Genomic DNA, 25,209 nt, shown 5'->3' on the forward strand with positions numbered 1-25,209 from the left:
TCAAAAGGCATTCACTCATCAACAAGATCTATATTAATCTAGGTAATTTATTCGGCGTGCGCACTAGAATTTATAAGATATACACAAAAAAAATTACCACTACACGTATTCATTTTCTCATTCCCTGAGACCTAGTAAAGTTACTTGAATCTGTGGTTGTCTGACTTGTAAGGAAACAATACATCAAAGCAAAACCAAATGCAGATTAAATATTATTGAAAATATATGAGACATTAAATTGAGTTAATATCAGTTAGTTAAAAAAAACAAGCACCTTTATAAAAGATGGGATACATGTATTTGTAAATTACATTTTTCTATGCTGATTGTAGACCATATAAATACTAACGAGTAAGTAAGTTTTCCAAAATGGCTATTTTACAATTCATCATCTGTACTTATGATCTGCCAGTAGTAGTAATCTCTTGTTCGAACAAATATAGTTTCTAATCATCGTGTGCGAAAAAAAATACATTAATCATGGTTTAGCTATGGTAATTAAGTTAAGTACTATCCATGTTGCGGGAGATCAGTCCATGTATCTTTACGCATATGGCACTATAATAGTGACCAATAATAAATGATATTTGATAGAATTAAAAGTAGACGATACCTGTCTGATATTAATAAACAATATCAAAATGTGGCACGTTGATTTAAACAAAAATATACAACATTGTATATGATGCAAGTAAGTAAGCAGACTTGTAAGTACATTGATGGGCATAGAAGACTTACAATTCATAGCATCAAAAACATACCTATCTAAGCAGTAAAATTATATAAAAAAACAAAAACAAAAACAAAAAAAAACTGCAGACATGTTCCAGTCAATTGGTGGATCAAGATTTGCAATGAAATTAAAGCCTCTGCTTTTCAAATGAATCATGTTTATCTTGAAAAGAAATAAATGTTTATCATGCTCTTGATTTTGTCCACTTTCTTATCAAACAACATCTGTTAAGAAGAAATTTATACCATAAACCTGCTAAATTGAATATTTCAAGTTAACATCAATTCTCTGGCAATCTGAACATACTGTTAATTCATTTATTAAAGCAAAATAAACATGTTACAATTGATTTCTTGTTGCATGTTAGTGGATCAGCTATAGTTGTTGGCCCACATCAAACAAAACAAGAAATATGTTGGCAAATATAATAGTCAAGAGAAATGTTATACTATTTCTCATAGCATAGAAATTTTACAGAAACTTGTTTAGGAATGTTCAAGTTTTGACAGATACGTCTTATAACTTGATAATTACACGAATCATTCAATATCATATACAACAATTCATATTCACCTTTATTGATCGCTGGATAATATGAAAGCAGCGTAATAAAGGAACTCATGACTTCTTTTTTTTTTTAAATCAAAGACAGTATTTAGAATGTAGAAATACGATCAAAAACTAATTTTATATCTGCTTTCCATAACGATTACAATTCTATAATACCATCTGCAGATCAACACAAATTGATAAAAAACCTAATCGACCTTATTGATTTATGACTGTATAGAACTGTAAGCAATACCTAGCAAGCTAGTTGTACCAGAAGATTTAGATAATAAATGTGATTTATTCATTTTTGTAAATCTCGATTTATTTCATATACAGGTAAGTTGTTTTATGTTTTAACTTATCTAAAAGCTGAAAGTACTTTTTCAGCTAACAACTAGCCAGGAGTGTTTTAATTATATAAATGTCGCCTGAATAAGACATTAAATTGTGTTTAGTGCATGTGCTTTCTATATTATTACTACATTTAAATATCCGTTAGATATACAATAAAAATAACTGATTGGTAACATGAGTATCATGATGATAAATCAATAATTAAAATGCAATAGACAAAAAATGTAAAACCGTAAGGTCTTATGACTGTACTTTTTGAGATTTACACACAATTTCAACCGAAGTTATAAGGCAATAACATCAGTGTTATAGGCAATTTATTTGTATGAGCATTTTACAGGATTTCTTCCATCACGGTTAATGGTTGATATGAATATCAAAGGTTGTAGTTCTAGATGATATTTGATAGGATTAGTTGTTGGTTCTAGGTTTGGCTTACTTTACGTAATTCCATCCCCCAGTTAGGAGAATCGGATCGCTTACAAGTCCTCTCCATCATTTTCTATCTCTCCTTCAGTGGTTGTGTCACTCCATGATTGGAAGCCAAGATCATGCCTCTTTCTACTGTTTTCTCTTTTGGGTCGTGTTCCGTTTCTCATTCCTTCAGGTGTCCATGAAATAGCTAGTTTTACATGCCTGGTGTTTTCCATTCTTAGCACATGGTCCAACCATTTCCAGCTTCCTCGTTTAATTTGAGAATTAATCGGTTCCAGTCCAGCTCTTCATTTTTTTCACTTTCTATGGCTAGTAGATCTTTAATATCCTCCTAATACTTTTATGAAAAAAAGATTCTAACAGTTGTTCATCGTTCTTGGTCATTTTTAAAGTTTTGCTACCGTAGAGAAGGATGGGTATAACGTTGGAGTTGAACAGACGAATTTGGTCTTTTTAAAATTTGACTATTGTTCCAAACAGGGGATAATTTGTTGTATGTTATTCTGGTGATGCCTAAGCATCTTCTGGTGTCTTCTTTGGTTCCATATAATGTTCATGTGTGAATAGTGGTTTATTCACATATTACTAACACGTAACTTTTATGTGTGAATAATAGCTACTACATATTATTACCATATACTTTACATGTGTGAATAGTGGTATTATCACATATAATTATTATATAATTTTGATTTGTGAATTGTGGTTTCCTCATATATGATAATCTTATACTTTCAATTCGTAGATATGATTATCACACAATATTTATGCTAATTATGGCTCCAAGATATGTAAATGATTTTACATCTTCAATAACTGTTTGTTCTGTGCTATTGATGGATTGGTGTTGGCATTGAGCCTCATTACTTTTGTTTTAGCTGCAATAATCTTGAGGCTAGTGGAGTGGGCATGTTTGCTGACATCAATAAGATTTCTTTGTAGTTGTTCTTTTTGTGCTGAAAAATAACGCATGTCGTCGGCATAGTCTAGGTGCTCAAGTTTTGTGGAAAAATTCCATCGGATGCCTGAGTTGTTCTCTGCTGTTGATTTTTTCATCATCCAGTCAATTACTATAAGAAATAGGAAGCCAGACATGTTGCATCCCTGTTCACTCCAGATTTGATTTCAAACCAATTAGATGTTACCACTGCAATTCATTGTCTTCATATATACATTTGTTAGCTTTTCCGGTATACCGTAGTGTTTCATTATTTTCCAAAGCGTTTCTTGATGGACACTATCAAATGCTTTCTCGAAGTAAAGAAACATATAAAGAGGTTTGAATTCCATTCTACTGCTTGCTCAATGGTGTTTCTTAGGATAAATATATGTTCAGTTGTACGGCGTCCTTCTGTAAATCATGCTTGTAAATCCTGCTTGTTCTTTTCTTAGGTGTTTATCTACTTCTTCTGCTATTCTTTTTATGGTGACTTGCCCAAAATATTTGATGTTCTTGGCTCTAGGTTTATAACTGCCATATATGTACATGATATCATGTTTGTTTTGTTGTCTGGATGGTTTTAAAAAAAACTGTAGTCTCTTTGATTTTTAGGTCTGGTAAATAAATGAGTAAAAGCCGTTTTTTTTTTCAATCCACATTTTGGATTCAAAATGGAGACAATTTCGTCTATAATATTGACATGTGAAATTTAAAGATCTTACTTCTTTAACCTTCTGTTTTTCCATAATGTTTTGCAAGAACTCCGATTCATATGAATAATTAAACATATCGGCTACGAAAGAGACATAATTAGTGCCCACTTGAATGCCGAATATTTAGAATAAAAAGTGTCCCTCCATAAGTGACAATATGTTGTCAAGGAGAAACACTAACATACTGATTAAGTACTGTTCGGTAAAGTAGCTTTTGTCTTTTTTTCTGTGCCGTAAAAATATGTGTATGTAACCTACGTTATAGAAAAAAATAATCATTACCAAGTTGTTGTTCAATTTTAAATCTGTCATGCAGCTTTTTTGTTCTGGTCTTTACAACTTTTTCTTTCCTACAGGTTTCTGTGTTTTTAAATTTAAGCTCTTGATAGCAAATGTAGCACTTAAGATTTAAAATGGAGAAACGCAATTTTCTAATAAATTTACCGTTATAATTGTAAACGAGAATAAAACAACAGCATGTGAAAAATATCAACACTCCATTGAAAATTTTTTCACTTCATTTTTATCTAATAAAGTATTGACTTCCTACTCTACATTTTGGTTACGACGAATAACAAAATGTATGATGAAGATCATTAATCATCCCTCTCAAATGCTGTATTCCCATAGAAAATGGTAAGCGAAGATTTACGATAAAACATATGTAAAATCCTTTCCTGTTCATCTGTCTTGTAGCCAATGTTTGTTTAATGCAAAATTCCAATTATTCATGCTTAATAAGAAAAATAAGACAGCAATCTTGACATTCAATGATTGTAAGTTTCGTGTAAAATATCAATCATTTGCACTTAATTCAGTAGACGAACATGACTTTAAACGCTGCACGATATTCATCTTTTTTGTTTTTATTGAATCTCTAAAATCAGGTTTAATTGAATGGGATTGTGTAACCTTTCTCCTGTAACAACAAAAAATCCTTGATAGATGAAATTAATTTTTTGGATTGCTGTTTATCACTTAAAAATGACATTTTTTTGTTAAAAAAAAGAAAATTCGATAAAAAAAAAAAAACAAGAATATCAAATATGATTTTATTGTAGACTATCAACATTGCTTTCAACAATAAATTACCAAGTATTCAAAAGTTTACATCTTAACAAAAAGATAAGATCTTACAAAAACATATTGGCATGAATAATAGAAAACTATAAATACCGAATACAGAGAAACACGTCTACACCTCATTACTAGAAAAACATATAATTGTCTACAGAAAACATTTTTGATTTGTGAAAAGTAAACATTTTTCCAACCTTCATAGGTGACGGTTTGTAAACATTGTAGTAATCTGATTGGCAAGCGTAAAAAGCTACAATGCGATAAACTTCGTTTATCGACAGAAATTTATAATGGCCGATAATGGGTTTATTGGACAAACTCATTACGCTCTATAATGATAGTCATAGTCATTATTGTCTTTTAAATAGCAATGGCCGATTTAAGTTTTGCAAACAGTTTAAGAGCATGAAGTACCTGTGATTCAAATAACCATTTTTCCCTCAAGATAGTTTAAGAGTAATCAAGGGAACCAAGATTATAGCGGTAATCACAAGAATGCAATCCAGGGACAAAGACAAGGCAATTAACCAATTAAACACGTGGATTGGGTTAAGCTAGCATAATTTATCCGATGAAATAACGGTACTGTAATATGAGTTTTCTGTGCAACAAACAAATATTCCGAACAATGCATGTTTGACGAATAAGTCAGTATAGATACGAAATAAAAAGTGTATGTAAAAATTTGTTCGACGTTGACCAAATAGCTGTGTGGTTCTTACGCATATGTCAAATGTTCAACTATTTTGAAATGTTCATGCCCCAAATGGGTATATACTTATTACAATATTTAATGAATAAAATGTTACACAAAGTTACGTTGCTACTGGCAAGATTTTGCGCCGTTTTGTTTTGTGACAAAAAAGTTGAAATGTATTAATAATCCTTTGAAGATAGTAAAAAAAATTTCAAAATACTCTTGACTTGCCATAATATCATGATGTTCAAGACTGGTGTATCAAAAAAAAATATTGTTTCCACAAACAATCCTTGATGCTTACGTACAAATACAATTTAAAAAGAAAAACGTATTTTTTTTTATTTTAAATAATTGAAATTCTGTTTTATTCCTTCAATTAATAATTTTATCCAATTATATAGATTCGCCTGGAATAACGATCTAAATAATTTAGATTTTAGTTATGCAACTGATTATTTTACCAAACAAAAAATAAAGGCAAGTTCGTAAAAAAAGACATCGAACAATTTCTGTATGCTTTTGAATTGTTTGTATAGTTGTCCATCCTACTTTCTTCATGAAATAAATGAATGTAATGATTTATATGTTGTTCTTATTTTTCTAAAGAAAAGTAATTATAGGTACATCATTCGGTTTAATCTTCACCGTAAAAGCTAGATAAATCCTCATTGGTGCTTTTATAAAACGCTATGAAACGTTAGAATTTATTCTCGTCATAAAAAGGTCCATCTATGTAAAAACACAATAGAACAAAATGAAAACTTATAAACAGTTTTTGACGCGGATTGATTATGTCTTTTGTTAAATAGCATTAATCGATTTGTCAAATAAATAACAACTGATGACAGCCTGTCTTTTAAAGTATTTATTCGAACGTTATTCAATTTACAATAATGGGGTTAAAATATATTTTACAATAAGTTCTGGTCAATAGGACATGATATCCTGCTTGCTTTTTAACAAATGTCTGATTAGATTCGATGTATACGTTTTTTCAGTATACCTTAAAAAGTCGAAAATCTTCATTTTTTGCCATACAGAACTGCAACAGGTGTTTGCTATTTTCTACCTACGTTTAGCAGTTTAGCACATCTCACTCACATCATCACTATTTTCCAAATTAAGTGGGTATCCATGCGAAAACCAGACAGTGGGTTGCACATGACAATTATTGTTTTCATAAAAACTATTTCATACCGCTGATGTATCCTTTCTCAAAAATTGAATATTGGCTATTGATTAACTGCAAAGTTAAATAGAAATAAATTACACATATAACTATTTCATTTTGTGCAAAAAATGATTGCTTTCTTAGGGAACTATGAATTCATTTTCTTAGCCATCCATTATCGACTTTTTTTAAATCTTTTTTTACTGTTGGACATACATATGATAAAAACATTACACTGGAACAAAGAATACCGTGAGATAAATTTTATAATGTGCCATTCATATCATAAGGACTTACTACCTGGTTTCTAAATAGACAGTCACTTAAGTCAATCATTTCAATGACATTTTTAGAACATGGTTTACACATTGATTTGCATTGAATTTCCCCCAAACTACGTAACGCTAAGTCACATATGTCTTGATTACAATCAAATTTATTTCTAATGCAAACCATTCATTTGAAAACCCATAAAATATTAAACAACAAATACATTCGATCTCAAAATAGAAGACGTTGAATAGAAGTAATGTTATAAATATATCTTAATTCCCACCTAAAAAGATTTTGATAAAGATAACATGATGAAATTGAGTCCAACAGTTATTATGGCCCAAAGGAATTACTAAAAAGAACAGACTCGAGTGATTCCATAAACATTAAGCAATGTCAGTTTGGAAACTTCGTCTGATATGGTGTCTTATATCATGTTGATAACCATGATATACTAATCATACTTCCTATCTCAACCAGATTTTTTATATGGTCCTGTATTTGACACCTGTTATTAAATTACAATAATTTGGATAATTGATAATCAACGTTAGAATAAAATGAAAGCCGTAAATCATTTTACTGAAAGGGTCTTAATTTTTTTGTACTTATCTGTCAGAAAATTGCATTTGAAGCATCATGGTTTTAACTCTTTTGTTTGTTTTTTAAAACCATCGTCTTATGACCAAAAAGTTTTAAAAATTACAATGTAGTTATTTTCTGTTATTACGAAACTTACTTTTTATATCAAATTATAAATATTCCTATGGACGAAACACATGTTTCGATATTTACGATGAATTCAAATCGCCCATTCACTAAAGGAAATGAATATTAATATTTTAATAGTGAAAAGCGCGATGATTGTGAGCAACATCAACAACTCACAAGTTAAAAATAGCAGTCATGTTAGTCTTATACGCCACTCTGCATCTTAAATAGTTGTACATTTGTTCTGCAATGTTTGGTTTCCTTCTATTCATTCTATTGCTATAAAGTGTGAATATATACAAAAGAATAATTTAAGCAACGGTATGTCCATATATGTTAATTTATACAAAAAGAAGAATTTAAACAATGATATGTCCATTCATGTGAATTTACAAAATAGAAGAATTTAAACAATGATATGTCTGTGTATATTTCACTGTTTAATAACAGCATTAACCTACGAAATAAACACAAAACCTTAACATTTAGTACTCTGTAAAAGTACTTTATATATGTTACAAATGTTAATGACCTTGTATCAAGATACATTTTCTTAACAGCAGACCCATGCTGTTAACAGATAGTTTTAGTTATATATATTATTCTCTGATTGCATATTAATCGTTTCGTATAATTTCGGAATCATTTAAAAATCAATTGTTAGTAGATAAAATGCGGGAACTTAAATATCGCCGTCTTATCCCGATATATTTGTTAATCATAGAAAATTTTAAAATAATATAATTGAAAATTCTGTCGTAATCAACCAAGCTGTGGTAAAATAAAGCTATAAACGACGTCAGGTGTTATCTTGATGAAAATTTTAATACCTTCTGTTTCTACCGTATTAATACGTCAAACTGATGAAGACTGTATGAAAATACAAGAAAAATCAATCGAAAACAAAAAAATGTCTATTCATTTTTCATTATACCTTTCGAATTTCTGTCAATTGCTTCAAAAATTAATTTTACCTTTTACTGGGAAATGTGTTTTAATTAACAGCGTTATCGCAGTAAGCTCTGGAACGGTGACTGACGACGCTGTACATGCTTGGACATATTACTCATGATTTGCTGTCCATGAAAAGCTTCATTTTGAATGGAATATGTCTCAATTAACAATTGAATTTGCATACTACAAGGATATAAACATTGATTGTGAGACGTGGAATACGAATGCATCTTAATTTACAATTGTATTTAAATAAAAAAAGGAACAGAAGCTGTGAATGGTTCTACAGTGAGTGACATGTGTGTTACCTAACCTCAATCTGTAATATGATGAATTTAAAAAAGATATTCTGTCGAATTATAAATATAATCAAATTCGTGAATATTTTGTTAAGTAAGATTTATTGTCAAATAAAATGGCTTTCAAATATTGAACAGATTACAAATTCACAAATGGTCATATTCAAATATTATTTCATGTGCTGTTTCTTGCTATGGAATGGGCGATTATCATGTATGTAGATTTATAACAAAGCTATTTTTGGAAGTGCTGCTGTTGTCATATTTCTTTCATTTACACGAGAGGAAAATTGTACTACAGACACAGCTCGGATAATTAACGTGTAAACGGTCCACATGAAATATATGTAAGATAGATCTTCTCAACGCATGTGAACATGTCACATTTTAATGTTACTTAACATCGACAGGCCTTAATTACCCTTTACTTTGTTTTCGTTTTTCCAATGAGGTCTTGTACAAATATTTGCATAAAGGAATTTCTACATAATTACTTATCTCGTAAAGATATTGGTTTGAATTCAATAGATATTTGCTTATTATTTCATATAATGGTTTGTGTAATGTATGTTCTCTGATATAATGTCAAATGGACAAATATTTTGTTTATATTTCATTCTATGTTAGGTGCCTATTAGACGTAGAAGTACAGCCTGTAGTCTTTTTCTCCTCAAAGTTGTATTTACGACAGTCATAGAGACAATATCATTTAAGAAATATATGAATATACAATAGTTTTTAACATTGACGATCAAAGGGTTGTGTTTCTCAACTGCGTATGACAAAATTCAAGAACGAATTAAGCACAATTATGAATATTCTACAACAATGTCCATAATCTCTTGGTGTTGTAAATACATGTATCAATTTGACGATTTCTACCTTTGTTACCACCTTGAGGATTGGTAAATATAAAATCAGATCGGAATAGTAAAATTTTCATATGAAAAGACTACGCGAATTGAGTTTAGACTGTTTCCTAAACGGAAGGAAAATAAACATTTAGTGATTTTACCAAAATTTGCAATGTTTATAAGATTGATACGTTTTTATTAAAAGCCGAACTATAATCGTAAAATGTGAACAGTAAAATTGCAGGAAATATTGCAGTAATCATTTTATTTGAAATACAAATACTTTAATCCATTAAAAAATGTGTAGGTTTGTTTGAACATAATGATAGGTGGTAACCTTAAGTAAACTGTCATGTAATTAGGTGTTTTTTGTTACATCTATGTTTTGTCGATGTGCAATTTGGCCAACTACAACATTTTTATGGCAAGTTAAAAAGTTTCGATCATTGATTTACTGTCACCATGTATTATGCCATTGATGGATATCGTATTATTGAAAGCAACATCCTCTATTTAACTCATTCAAGATACTCTTCATAACTATGATTAGGTTGCTCTCCCGAATATCTTTGAAGACCAGTGGTTGTTCCATTATGGCACATCGATTTTGTCCTCTAACTAGTGGTGCCAAATAATGATAAATCTGGTTAATATCACTTACAAATCAAAGTAAAGGAAATAGTTCACTATTTATCAATTGTGCCTATCTATTACAGCGAAAATCAAAGATTTTGATCGCATTAGGAAACAATGAAAAATTGTAATGTCAATTTTACATTTATTTTCAAAGACAAATCAATTCAAAGTTTGGAATTAAAAGTAAATAAATATAAAAGACCATTATTTGATCGGATTATTGATATTCAAAATATCTTTTATTTTTTTTTGCTTGGACCTCGTCAAATTTAAATGAATTATCAACAAATAGAGCACTACGGAATCATCAAAAAGTGAGCATTGATTCCGTATCATGTGTTTCATTCAAATAGCAATTTACCATATTATTAATATAAAGCTTCCAATTAGTTGTGTCATGACAATGTTTTTTGAGAAATTAGTTATTGACAGCGTAAACGGCACGATAAGAACAGATTTCTCTGAGGCGGGGTTTGATTGGCAGCTCAAGTGATCGATTTCATGAAATCATTCTTCTTTTATAATCTGTCGAAAGCCGAGAAGTTAATGGGTAAGAGAGGAATCAGAGAGATTTGGAGGTACATGAGAAGTTTCCTTGTGCGATTTTGTAAGTTCATAAGTATTATTTTGCAAACTTCTACTTATTGTGCATTTTAAAATTGTTTCTAGATTGGGTTCTTTGGTACCTTTTTTTTCGTTTTTTTCGGATTAAATTTTAATGTTTGTTTGTTTGTTTTTTTTTTTTAAATTATTTCTATAGCTTAGTATTACAAAATAAGGAAAATTTATCTTTCAATATTTTTATTTCTAATCTTGTTCAATCTGACTGCAAAAAGATTTCACGTCTTCGAACTTGTCATAATGATTTCTCCCACGTACTCAACTTACCATTGTATACATGTCTGTATTAATAACCACGACATTGTAATAAAAAATCTTCAAAGGAAAATTTCAATTTAGAAGAACCATATGGTTGTTCAAAACATAAGCATAACGGGATTCTTTAAGTAGTCTAGTACAAACAAGTTTATACTCAATATCTCAGTTCGTCAAACATCAGATCTTTTGCGTTTGTTTTAACCATCCTCTATTTCGATGAAGACAGTTAATTCTTTTCGAGAGGTCGATTGAAAATTATCTTTCGCGATTTTATCGAAGGTCATTTTAGACATGTTTTTTTTCATACATGTACAATTGATATGTATTAAGCATTGCAGAATAGTTTTAAAAGTTTATTATTCAATAACATCACATCAATAAAATTATGTCAAAAGAATTTCTATTATTTTATTGATTGCGGTTTTCATTATTTTTGTTTTGTTTTAATATTGAACACGCAATCTGCTCTAGTAATATATAAGAAACCAAGATTTGCGAGTCAATCTACATTTGTCAACACAAATAGCGTTAAAAGCTTTTTCTCAATACTTGTGTCCTAATGAAATACATTAGAGTTAATGTGACAAATTGTTTCTTGGTGTTACAAGCAATGACATAATGTAAATCAGGTCTATAACGGATTAATTAACTTACTGCTTCAAAATTGAACAATATTTTTATATTGATGTTTGAATTCTCTATTGATTTGAAAAAAATAATATGATTTTGTCCATTTTTTTGTTCTTTATATACATGTATTTAAAGCATTCGTCATTGTCTATTAACATCTTTGTTATTTTCAGTTTTGATTCTTACATTATTTATCTGAGTTATTGTAAAACATCTAATATTTTATTATAACTGTTTAACTCTCACGTTGATTATTATTAGAAAATAGAGCAATGAGAAAACCAAATATTAAAACACTTCATAAACAAGAAAAATTTTTGTGAAATTTGTTGATTATCTGAGATTATTGAATGTACCAAGAGAACTTGCAGTTTAGTTTTTAGTGGAATCCGAGTTGTTCATTTACTTTTGTTACCTTTTATGTATTATTTTAGTTATGTTCTTTGGTGTGTTTTCCTTGTCTGGTCTTCGTCACTGGATTACATTATTTTGAATTCCGCTAGAACCTTGGTTTCCTTTATTACTTTTGAATAATTAGACTGTTTGTACTATAAACGAAATGTTGTGACAAAGATATTACCTCAGGCAAATTGAAGATTTCCTATATGTTACGATGGATAATGTTTGTCTATGCCATCTACATTTTGGCAATTGAAAATTAAGTTATTGATAAAAATATCTATATATTTTCAAGATGCTTTGCACTTTAAAGATAATTTAGTACTGCAAACTCCACAGGTATTCTTGCATGTTTTATTTACCTGGTTCAAATGCATACTGCTTTTAAGAAGCCATTACATAAGCATATCCGATGGGTATTCTCTTAAAGATGAAGACGTTTTATCATACCGATAAGTGGTTTAATGCCCCCAGCGTTTGTAGGGCGCAGGTTGCTCATTTTTGTGTACTTTTATAATTTGTTGGTTTCTGTTTTCATTCTTATGAAGAAGGTTTTTGTTGTTAATTCATTTATATACATATTTATAACCAAATACTTTATATAGATAATGTACAAATCATGGTCAATTAAGTTTTTACTCTGTATGTAATGTAACTTTTACTTTTAAATTATGAAATCAGTATTTATGTGGTAAATGGTAGTTTCAGATATGATTTTCGGAAGTGTTCAACTAAGTAATGCAATGGAAGTTTCTATAATTTCCTTTAGAAAATGCTATTTGTGTTAGGACTGATTATCTGAAGTACTATTCACATCTCCTGGTGTCTGAAATACAGAAAATGGCCTTAACATCAAAATTGATGATCAATCTATGGTAAGTATAAAAGTTCAGTCCTGACCTATTTGGTCTGTATTCCCACATTCCAGAATACTTCTGATAATAGGCTTGTGTTCATGAATCCTGTTTGTGCTGGTTTGTGTTTGTTTGTAGATACTGTATTTCTGTTCCTTTGCTAGGTTTGATCAGTTTTAGGTCCGGTCTACATTTTTGTATTTAAGTTTGAACTTTTGCAAAACTATCAGATTAAAGTTCACGTTGTCATAAAAACTGAGGTTTCCAGATGTATACTAGTAACTGAATGATGGTTTTCTGCTGATATGATTGTTCATTTTAGTGGATATTTTTCGCGGCTAAAATGACACTAACGCTCTTTAATTAACCTGAGAGATCAATAATGATACCACTGAACAAATTAATAGCTGTCACGTTAGAACCCGTCGTTATCCGTTTAAAAACACTCATCATTGATAGTTATATCGATGATAAATAGCTATTTCAAGTAATTGTGGAAACTTAACCTTGCATGGACGCTTCGTGAGCAAATTGTCCTTTATGGAGATTTTTTTCTATATTTTAATTCAAGCAGCTATCATTATTGGTCTCATGGCGATAAGCAAAGCCATATTTTATCGGATCTACTTCAGATCAACCAGTTAAAAACGAGATTACAAGACTTATATTACTCACCAATGGGTTATTTATTTATTCAATTATTTATATATTCACTAAAGAAAAAAATGTTTCGATGATTTCGGTGTTTTTATCAAAAAAATTAAATGTAAATACTAAGAAGCGATAACACTATTACAAAGTCAATTAAAAACTTATGTAACAGATGAACGTATTTTTTTCTTAAATGTTTAAACAACAGACTACAACTGTTTTGTGAATCACTCCATTTTACATTCCATTATATAATTAGGATCTATTATAGCACAGTCACTATCTTACTAACGCAATTTCTCTTTTTGCATTCTCTTTTTGCAAGCTGGTGAGTTCTATACAATTTATTCCTTATCTCATTTAGGCTTACACCTATTTCATAACTATGGAAAAACTGTAATATTTGAATATTAAATTATTTTTAAAGAATTCAACCATTAAAAGATTAAGATAACTATAATTATTTGATTTTTTTTTTCAAAAACTGACCACTGCTTCCCGATATCTTTGTATTTATTTGGGATTCTTGTATATGCCATGCCAAAGGAAGAAAATCGTTCTTTGCCCTTTCAGTAAGACGACCAAAGCCCAATGTTACCCGCTAACAAATACAAAGGTGTTCAGCTGATTAGAGTTAATGCTAAGAAATCTGTCCCAATATCTTCTGGGGAATCAATGTAACTATTGTGTTCCAGTGATATCTTTTGTGGCTCCAAGTCATAAAGACGAAGTATAATGAAGCGGTTTTCCATTGCATAGATCTTCTTACATGGGTGGTATTGATTCTAGAAGGAATTACCTTTTATCAGTCTTGGGACAGGATGACTTTTGTAGAAAAATCGTGTATGTTTGAGTAATATAGGGATTAGTTTGAGTATGATATATCAATCTCTTGGATGAAAAGCCCTTCAGCACTAGACACAAAGCAAACTGAAACGTATATTCATACAATTCCTCATGCGTGTAATGTCGATGCGAACCTTAAGATCAATCATTTTTTTTAAATTCTTTCTTTGTATTTCAGGCCAAAACTTTTCAGAAATAAATTAATTCATTGTTCTTCTGAATTATCCATTCAATTTCTAAAAGCGTTGCATGATTCGATTTCACGTGAAGAAAGCGGCTTTCTTTGCCTTCGAATTTTTATTCATGGTCTTAATTTTATCATTCATGTGATATTGTCTTTCAAACAAAACATAAAATAAATAATTGTCCTAAACTAAACAGGCATGTTAGCATATGTTTCACTTTCAAATTCAACTTTTGTAATAGTTTTTTTTCAGACTTATAACTTAATTTCATCATCTAACCTAGCTTGCACAATGCTAACATTCATATTATATAATTCATTCTCAGTCAATTTACTATCAAACTCACGTAAATCATTATATCTAGATATTAAGTGTTTATGAAATATTTGATGAAAGTAATATTTTAATATTCATTAATAATGCATTTATAACACAGTTTTACTGAGGATCAAAGGAAGCCACTTGTTCATAAAAGTTGACAATTGCAAGAGTTATGGTCTTGCAAATGTTTACTCAAATGCTTAAATAGTAAAACAACTGGAAAACAACTGGTGTAGTTTATTCGACATTGCGAGCTAATTTAAATTTACTAACCGAAAAACCTCGTAAAAATGTTTTATTAGCAATGATATACTGCAGTATCAGTTCAAGATCTTGGCATTTATTGCTGTTTTAAATGTCTGTTTAACAGTAAATGCGTTACGTAACAATAAAACTTTATCTTCCATCTTTCTTGTAAATCAAGAAATTCCTACGCATTATTGAAATCTATTCTGAAGTAAAAATATACATAAATAATAGGCAGATGTCTTTGCAATATTCATATTGTATAAAATATACATTGCAGTAAATATTTATTTAATGCATGTTTGCAATATTGAAAAAAGCCCTTTTTTCGGAAGTTACAAACGGTAGATTTGAAACAAAAGTAACTAATACAATGCAGCCATTTATTTTGACGATCCTTTTTTTCAATAAGTACTCAATAATAACATTTTTACAATAAACTTTTCTGGTATGATAACCGCTATTTGTAAACAATGTTTCTTAATCTATTAAAGTAAATGTTTGTTTCTACTGAAGTCACAGTTAGGTGCACCGAGATTGGCATGACTGAAGTTTGGATGTTAGAGCATGTTCTTAAAAGATATTTCGAATAGTCAATTGCTTACTTAAGATACTTTATCAATACATATTTCCCTCAACGAAACATTGGGAACAAATATGGGCGATTATCAAAATCTACCATCAAAATCTCTTTCTCTGCTAAACATGTTAGCGTTCTGTAAGAAAACAAACAAAGAAATATGCCAGACAAGCGAAGCAATCCGCTATAAAAATAATCACAGTATTTATCGATGTTCAAATCACTACTATAATCCAACAGCTTGCAACTCGTCTAAACATCAACTTAGTTCAAAATGTTATATGGACACGAAAATCACCAATGATGCATATTATCAATAAATCAGTTGAAATCGGTTACCTTTGTTTTATGTTAGCATTATATGTATATGTTCGTAAAGTTTTATTTAAATGATATCCCAAGCATATTTCTGTGAGCATATGTAAGTCACATAGAAAGGTCACATTAATAATATTAATAATGATTTGAATTTATTTAAGGACAGTGTATCATTATCATACGCAGGGCAATCAGTTGACAAATAAATGTTAGTAACTTCTAAAAGAGAAAAGACCAAACTTAAATTGCAGAACACAAAACACTAAACAGTACACAGAAAACCTACTAAATATTTCAAGGTGATAAACTTTGAACTTGTTGAGTGACGACATTAATTTATTCAATTATTGGGATATATATTATTGTCTCGATAGTTCATATAGCTTATATATATAAGCCACTGAGCCTTATAATATACTGTTGTAATGGACACAGTAAATGTGAATGGCTTTTTTCCATAGCGTTAGAATATTACTTCATATCAACGTCAATGTCATCACTTCTGTCATAAAGTTTAGTTAAAATCTTTTTTTTTTTCAAGATGAAGGCAAAGAAAACGGCCAGACTTAAAATGACACACAAACACGGATTATCGTCTTTGGTTCTTTCGGTTAACAGCCTGTAATGTTTGTATGGTAATATTTCGTCAACAAAACGTTTTGCTTTGAATGTTAGTGAAGACCTTACATTTGTGATGAACGCATCAATTTTCTATAAAATCTTAATATACATGCTTTATACTTGTATATGTTGTTCAATTGCTAACATAGTAAGTCAAGATGTTAAAACATTATTAGACTGATAAAGACTACACGTAGATGAAATGATTTTTTTTGGAATATACTTCATTTTGACCAACAGGCTGTGCTAAAGAAGTTTGATTTCATTGATCCTTAATGATGTTATATTTTTTTGTTGAAAATATGTTTGTACAATTGGCAGTGTTTTGCACTTATCAATACGTTGCTCCAAAATTGCAGATCGATTTAACTTTGGTAGCATTCTGTAATAGAAAGATGTTAAAAACCTCAAACGTGTGATCACCAAAAACAAAAGCATGTATAAACAATTTCTTTCAGAAACAAGTTAATGTGTCTCTTGGCGTACGGATTACTACTTGTAAAATCTCTTTGATAGGTGAATAGTTCAGTAATAGTTTTATAGAAATCCTTTTTCCAGGTGTAAGTTTTATTATACTAAAGTAATTATCTACGTTTATTAATTGCAATCTCATAAGTAAACAGCAAGTTTAACTATTATTAATGGGATGTATGCAGTTTATCTAGTTATCTACCGCATAGATTTCTGGAATGGCATTTAACACAAGAAAGATCTCAACTGCTTAGCAGGATTGGAACCTTTTCTACGTTACTTTGAGTGAAATATTTAGTTAGATTTGTGGAATAATACATTGTTGTTGGAGTCACACTTAGTAAAGATATGATCATAAATGATGATGCATTGTTGTTGGAGTCACACTTTGTAAAGGTATGATCATAAATGATGATGCATTGTTGTTGGAGTCACACTTTGTAAAGGTATGATCATAAATGATGATGCATTGTTTTGATAATTTTAAAAGAGGCTAATTTTTTTCTCAGCGTAAATACTACTTTTCTTATTTCATGGAGTGTTTTATTTGTATATTGTGTATTGTCATCAGCCTTGGGTAACGTTGGAAATTCCTTATTACACTATACGTTTTGTTCGATTTAATTAGTTTAACTGAGCGTTGTTATAAAGTTCAATATATTTCGACATGTGAAGACCGTATATCATATGGAATTTTGTGTTGTTTTAATGTAATGTAGTGTTTAAACAGCCAAAGCAAGATAAAGAATCAATAGTCATTAATATGAATTGTACAGAAAAACATTAAATGTAATGTCAATACAATTAGAAACTAAACAAACAGTGTGTGTGTGTGTGTGTGTGTATATATATATATATATATGTTTTCGACACTTGATGCTTAAGAGTATTTGTGTTTACAATTTAAAAAAATCATCCCTTAATGTATCTAGATTTGTTCTGTAATTGAATATATAAACAATCAAGTAAATCTGTTATACGCACATAACCACCTGCTACACACATGGTTACAAAGCATACCACTTCAATTTATCAATAGAGGTTTAAAGTTTACCCCTTATCTCAAGTTTATTTTGCAAAAAATACATCCCTATCTCTAGAGATGTATTATTCGACATTTTGACACCACTGATTAGCTTCTTGTAGAGTTTAGCAGTTGAATTGTCTGTAGCGAGGAACTTGATTGACTAGGTTGTCTTCTATTTTGTTTTAGTTTAAGACTAAAAAAGACTAAAAAAATTTAGGATTTAAAAATATTTTTGTTTGTTTGTTTGTTGGGGTTTAACGTCCGAGCAGCAATATTTCAGCTATATTCAGACGATGAACATGAAATTGATGATGAAATGAACATGAAATGATGATGAAATGAAAAAGGGATGGAACACAAGGACAATGGGGTCGACAAATTTTGATTGCCACTGGAAATAGGGAGAGGTGGGTAGGGTCGGGCAATTTAGCCTCCTGTGGCGGAGCCCTATGGTTCCTTCTCCGGGAGAATACTACAGTAGGGTTCTTTAACTTGCGGGGAACGTGGCATCTTTCCCAACCCGATGCACCACTATGGTTTGTGGTCAGGTTTTCCGTATTATAGCCTGACAACCCCAGCATGTAACACGCCAGGGGTACCCCATTCCACCACCTGGGGCACACATCCCAGTTGCTCTGGGGGCAGAACGCCCTAGCCCCCGGCTAGGTTTCTGAGCACTATTTAGTCGCCTTTTACGACAAGCTTAGCGCTGCTGCAGGCATATTCTTTTAACACCCGGACCTGCACGGGGCTCTTTTTATGTTAAATTTGCTGTAGTAAAATTCACATATCTTTTGATAACGTGTTGGTTTTTAATCATATCAAGAAAATTTATTTTTGAAATGTAATTGAAAACTTTTGACTTATCTTTTTAAATCCAAGCAAATATTATATTAGACACCTATTGATAACATACTATCGAGATAGTAAGAGAAGTTCAATGATAAATGCTTAAGTTTTGTAACATTAAGTAATAAACGGTGTGAATAAGAAACAGATTGACTCTAAGAAATCGTATATCTAGTTGAAACCTAACAGTACAACCTATTACAGACGACTCCTAATGGAGTACTTATCTCTGTAAATCATAATCCTTAGAAACATATTTTCGATCATTTATTGATACGTTATGTTTGTTCATCTGTTTAAACTGTTCATGTTGATTGATTCTTTTCAAAATGACAATTATGTAGAAATACCATTGAACAATAGTTTGCACTCAATCTGAACACTTGTTTATTCCTGGTTATAGTTATTGACGTATTCTACAGAGACATGTAACTTGATTAATTAATGCAATAAGTGCATGCAAACAGATCCATCTGGCCCAAAAACGGAACCCGATTCCTAACACCATGCTTTCTGCGAATATTTTTAGGCATGTCAAAACTATACAACAAAATAAACAATTTTTCAATGTTAGACTGAAAGCATATCTGTTAAGTCTAACACGTTGATCAAACAGTTTAATTTCTGAAACGAATATCGTTTGCTGTATTTAAAAAAAAACTTCCATTGCTTGTCATTATATTTGATCTTATTATTTATATGTATTTTAGAACAATTATTTAGTTACATATCATAAGGGTTTGGCTGGAATCTTTTACCCGGGCATTTCATTTGTTTAACAGACCTTTCTCTTATCTGTATTGAGGCATTGCATGTGTATGTATAGAGTGGCTGATAACTAATGTAGAAAATATCTATTTATTTTACATTAGCAGTGTATTTTTTTCACAACAATATAAGTGTCATTTTCTACATTAATTTAAATCCTGCAGACAACGCCCTTTGTTGGAAATATTTTTTTTGTAATTTCGTCCACTAGCATTGCATTGTAAATTGGAAGGATGTTAATCAAGTGCCAAGTATGAAAATTGATTCCATCCTTTCTGATAAAGTTGAAAGGAACTTTTCAAATGTCAAATGTGAAGACATTGGACGTAAACTTCCTTCAAACGGCAATAAGTTCCTGTAATTTAAGGTTTTTCTTTGATCATTATTTTTCATACGCTTTTGTGGGCAGTTTAAGTACGATCTTCATAAAATTTATACTCTTAAATGGGGATGTTATGGTTATTGAAAAAACTATGAATTAGTGACAGAAATGTTTTATATTGCTATTCTTGTCGCTGATCACCATTCAGGCCATTTTTGTTTATACGTATATTAGTGTAAGTTAGACGTCGTACTTGGAATGACATTTTTTTCTTCAAAGTTTTGAGATTCTGCAAAGGGTAAACTAAAATCATGAAAACTTTGTCATTGCATAAAGCTATTGACTTGTTCTTTTTCCAAATATGATGGTCTCTTTGCACTGCATGTTTCGGTTGAAATACAAAAGTACCACTCATATTGTCATAGCAAATTCCGGTATGCTGTACACGTGCTTTATGGGGTAACCTCTCATCAACAACATTAAAAACCAAACGCATTAGAAGATCTAAATCCACACAAAAAATTTACTTAAACCGAGTAGTTTTACCTAATGCAAAACAAAAGCCGCAGGGTTTTTTGGGCTTATGAATTTTGTAAGTAATCTTTGATTTGTCTTACTGTAAAATTGTGAATATACCTATGTCACAAAAACCTATCACTTTTTTTGACATGTCCTGGTCGACTTTCATATCTCAGTACTTTCTTCTTTAACTATTCCGGTTAGTACACTACTGGTGCACCTAGTCAATGTTCCCAGTTTTTAGTGGAGTCCGAGTTTCTCATTTATTTTTGTCGCTTTATACATATTATTTTGGTTATTTTATTTTTTTTATTGTGTGTATATGTTTTTCATGTCGGGTCTTTTCCCTGCATTACATTCTTTTCATTTCCGCTAGAATTGTGATTCCCTTGAATACTCTTTCAAGAAAATGAATATTAAAACAAACTTCACATCTGATAACCGTTTATACAATGAATCTGATATAGTAAAGTGCATATGTGCAGACAATGATGTTCTTTTACGGGGCAGCAAAAATCTTAAAGAAAGACTTAGATGACTCTGATAAACATAAATTTTAAATACATTTATTCACTCATGAAATAACTGCTTTAACCATCTTTGGAATCGAAACTTTTCGATTCCACTTTCTGTCCTACTTTCTTGTAAAAGGGAAAGATTGGATAGCAATTTGAAAATAGTAAATAAGAATCTAAACAATCATTAAAAGTATCAAAATCTGATAACATTTTTGTTATAATGCATGCATGGTACCATTGAACTAATAACATGATGTTATTTGTCTATATCGTGATGGAGATTAGAATAAAAAGGAGGCGATATTGTGCCGTCTCAAGTGGACTGGCATTTGTCAGTCATGATTCACTACTGAATTTTAAAAAGTTTAGAAAAGTCTTAATTCAATCATTCAATACCTGAATTGTTCTAAAGCTTGTATATTTTTTGTGAAATTTGGAAAGTTTAGTTCTTTTGAATCAATGTATAGTTGCATCAATAATACACATCAATCAATGCATTGGCAGTTTCCTCCGTAAAATGCATCTAATATTTTTTTCAGACTAATTTAGTATACTAAAACTGCAAATTCAGTCATTGACCGATTTTTAAACCGTTTGCACTCCCCCAAAAAAGTGCCATGGCAGTTTAAGCTGTAGAAATGCTTCCGCAATAAACGCAATTTAAAGTCAATTATTCCATTCATATGTCTTAAACCGTCAGGCTTGTTCAATAAACGACAAGAGATGTTGGGACAAATCAAGCAGAAATCTCTTTTCAGAGCCACTGACAAAAGGGCATACTGTAAAATACAACATTTATACCAGACGCAAGTTGATTCCATTGTGAGTTTGTCTACATAACGTAGGATCATTCTTGAAGCGTATTTCGAATACACTTAGATACTAAACATTGTATTGAATTTATGGATTGTGACAACGGTCACTAGTACTTTTTAATCCAATTGTTTAATCCAATAAGATATAGCATTGGGAAGAAGTGATGTTGTAAAACTTCAAATCTAAGCTACAACTTGTCAATGTCCAAATGCAATGTAATTATAATTGTATATGAATATGTTAATTTTCTTGAGAATAATCGCTAGGCTTAGTCAGTACATTGGCATCTTCCCACGAGCGACTTATGTGATATCAACAGGCATTTATATACACAAGAAAATGTAATTATTTTGCGATTCATTTTAGAGCTTTTTCCCGAATAGATCAGTCGTATTCATCTAAATATTTGTTTTTGGGTTAAGAGTGGATGTGTTAAAACTATTTCAACAATGTTTTGAGATGTTTGCTTTGGTTTCAATACACTGACATTTCAAGAAAAAATATGAAAAAAAACATGATTTAAATAAAATAAATAAATTATAAGTAGAGAGTTCATTAATTTCAGGAAAGTTTCAAACAGATACTTTTATAATTAAAGGGCAAAGAATAATTGAAATAGATTGTACATTTGTATTACAGAAACGCCATGAACGGCAATGTAAACCTCTGTACGTAAAATAGCTCTCTTAAAAAATACCAATCAAATTACAAAGCCATATTACTAGCAGGCCCGGTACATTTATGTGAATATTTATGTCAATTGTATTTATTTACAACCAGACAGCATTATTTTATGAATGGTTTGAATCCTTGTTTTTTATCTGCTTGATTTCTATATTCCGGTATCATTCGAACATGTATACTTTGTTATTACTCATTAGCGAATACCAAAGCTGTAGCATGTAAATTATGTATCCCTGGCTTTGAAGTATAAAACCTAAAGCTTAGACTAAAATCTTTTCAATTACCATACTGATAGGTAGAAAGAAGTTCTGAAATTCTATTTCAACTAAGTCATTTTCATGACAATGGAAACTACGTTTTAATCAGTATATAAAACTCCCCATTTGCAAGCTGAAGACTCTTTAATACCGGAAAAAAATTCTCTTCCATCGAGTAAGGTAAAAACACATTCACAGAATCAATATTAGGTGCTTTTATCTTGCTTAAATACAGAACAAAGGCTTGAAATGTGTCATGTTTGCACAATGGCATTTTAATTTATAAATGAAGTCCAATGATGCTGAAGTTGATGATAAACATCATTAATATCTGATTGCTACTAAAACCATAGGACCGTGATGCATGTTCAACTGTGTCGAAAACTTTTGTTAATTTCTTTCTATCCTATTTAAAATCTACTTGGAAAAAGTACATTTTAAAACTCTATTGTGATTATGAGAAACTTGAAGCATGACATCACATTTAATTTTAATTTTAAGATCTGTAACGAATCGTTCTGTCGATTCATGCAAGTATTTCCTCTCTAATTGTAGCATTAGTTCAGAAATTTTTCAGTAAATATATTATGAGAAAGAGAAAGTCTAAGTGAATATTATTGAGATTCCAAATTCAGGAACGCCCCTGGTTTGTTGTTTTGAGATCTGTATAAATAAGAGATAGAGGAAATCTTTATTGTTGTAACCTCCTATCGAAATGTTTATTTTAGCTTGATGATGATAGTGTTTAGTTACGATTTTGATTATAAGCGTGAACAATTCACGTTTCATTAGTAAGCAATACTTTATACAAATACAAATTATGTAAATAAATTGCAAAATTTCAATTCCCCCGAACATGTTAAAGAAAACAGATGTGTAGTATATCTTGAAGAATGAGCGATTGCGAACAAGTAATCAACTAGGCGTCCTTTAATACCGCTAAGCTAATATAGTCATGTAACATGGTACATGCATGTTTTTGTAGCATGAAATAACATGGAATTATTCTAAATGGCAGCAAAAAGTCTTAATATAGTCAGGTTTGTATGTTCTGCCGATTTTTAAATGTGCCACGTTGTCCTATTTGACCATGTAACCAACAAGAATTCCCGAAACTTCCTGTCGTTCTTTATGCAACGTTATAATAGAAAATGGTACGGATACGGTGAAACGCAACAAATACCCATCGTATAAGCTTAAATAAAAAATAGTGAATACTTACAGATATTATCAAAAGGTCTTCAACAAGTGTAAGCGCACCTTTGAGTAAACGCTAAAAGGCCCTACAACAAAAGGAATAAAATCCATGGTAACAGAACGATGACACTTCTCAAAATAAACTAAAAAGTCAAATAAGGACACGAAGACCAACATCTGACGGACAGATTTTTTCGCCCCCTGTCGAAACGCGAAAATGACAAAAATACCGATGTCCATGTGTCCGTAACACTTGACTGTGGATGCGAAACAGCTCGATGGATTTTTTTTTCAAATTATGTAGGATTTTAGTCACTATATGTAGTTGATCATACTGTGCAGTCATTTTGATTTGAGTAATTTTACCGAAGTTATAGGTCTCTGCTGAATTCTTACACTATAGGAACACTTTGTGAATGCATAGATTTTGTTCAAATTTTGCAGGAATGTTAGTAACAAAATGTTAGTAGTTAATCATATTGAACTGCAATTTTGATTCAACAATTTTACAAGAGTTATGGGACTTTTAGACTTCATCTTTATTGCGGCGGCATGGTCATGTGGCTACGCGCAGTAATCTTGTTTACACCAGGTATACATTGTACCAAAAACATACTTCTAGTATACTTGCTAGTTTCGCTTCCATACTATGATAATAAGTAATAATTCATGAAAAATAAGATAATTTGTCGACAAGGAATTTCGGCTTAAAGATGTAAAAAAGAGTTATAATTCATATTTAGAATAATATAAATCAATTTTTATAATACACATTATTTGTTCTGGGTACAGTAAGAGGTTTTTTCTGCTATAAATTGTTATGGTGTTTAACCTTTACTGGTACAG

General features: G+C 30.6%; 1 protein-coding gene across 6 annotated transcripts in view; it reads left to right on the top strand.

Moving 5' to 3' along the window:
* Positions 1 to 25,209, top strand: part of LOC148621001 (G protein-coupled receptor dmsr-1-like) — a 52,534-nt gene that overhangs the window by 20,547 nt on the left and 6,778 nt on the right. The window contains exon 1 of one of the 6 annotated variants that reach the window (XM_088574978.1): positions 1,527 to 1,621. The exons of 2 other annotated variants lie outside the window; for them this stretch is intronic. The gene's annotated coding sequence lies outside the window, so the exon portion shown is untranslated. Of the gene's footprint in view, positions 1 to 1,526; positions 1,622 to 10,696; positions 11,013 to 17,238; positions 17,853 to 25,209 lie in introns of those variants that run through there. 3 more of the 6 variants (XM_088574975.1, XM_088574976.1, XM_088574977.1) reach the window with 3 other exon arrangements.

This window comes from Perna viridis, chromosome 3 (assembly GCF_037379345.1).
Source record: "Perna viridis isolate PV_CMFRI_1.1 ecotype Kerala chromosome 3, ASM3737934v1, whole genome shotgun sequence".
NCBI classification, from domain to species: domain Eukaryota; kingdom Metazoa; phylum Mollusca; class Bivalvia; order Mytilida; family Mytilidae; genus Perna; species Perna viridis.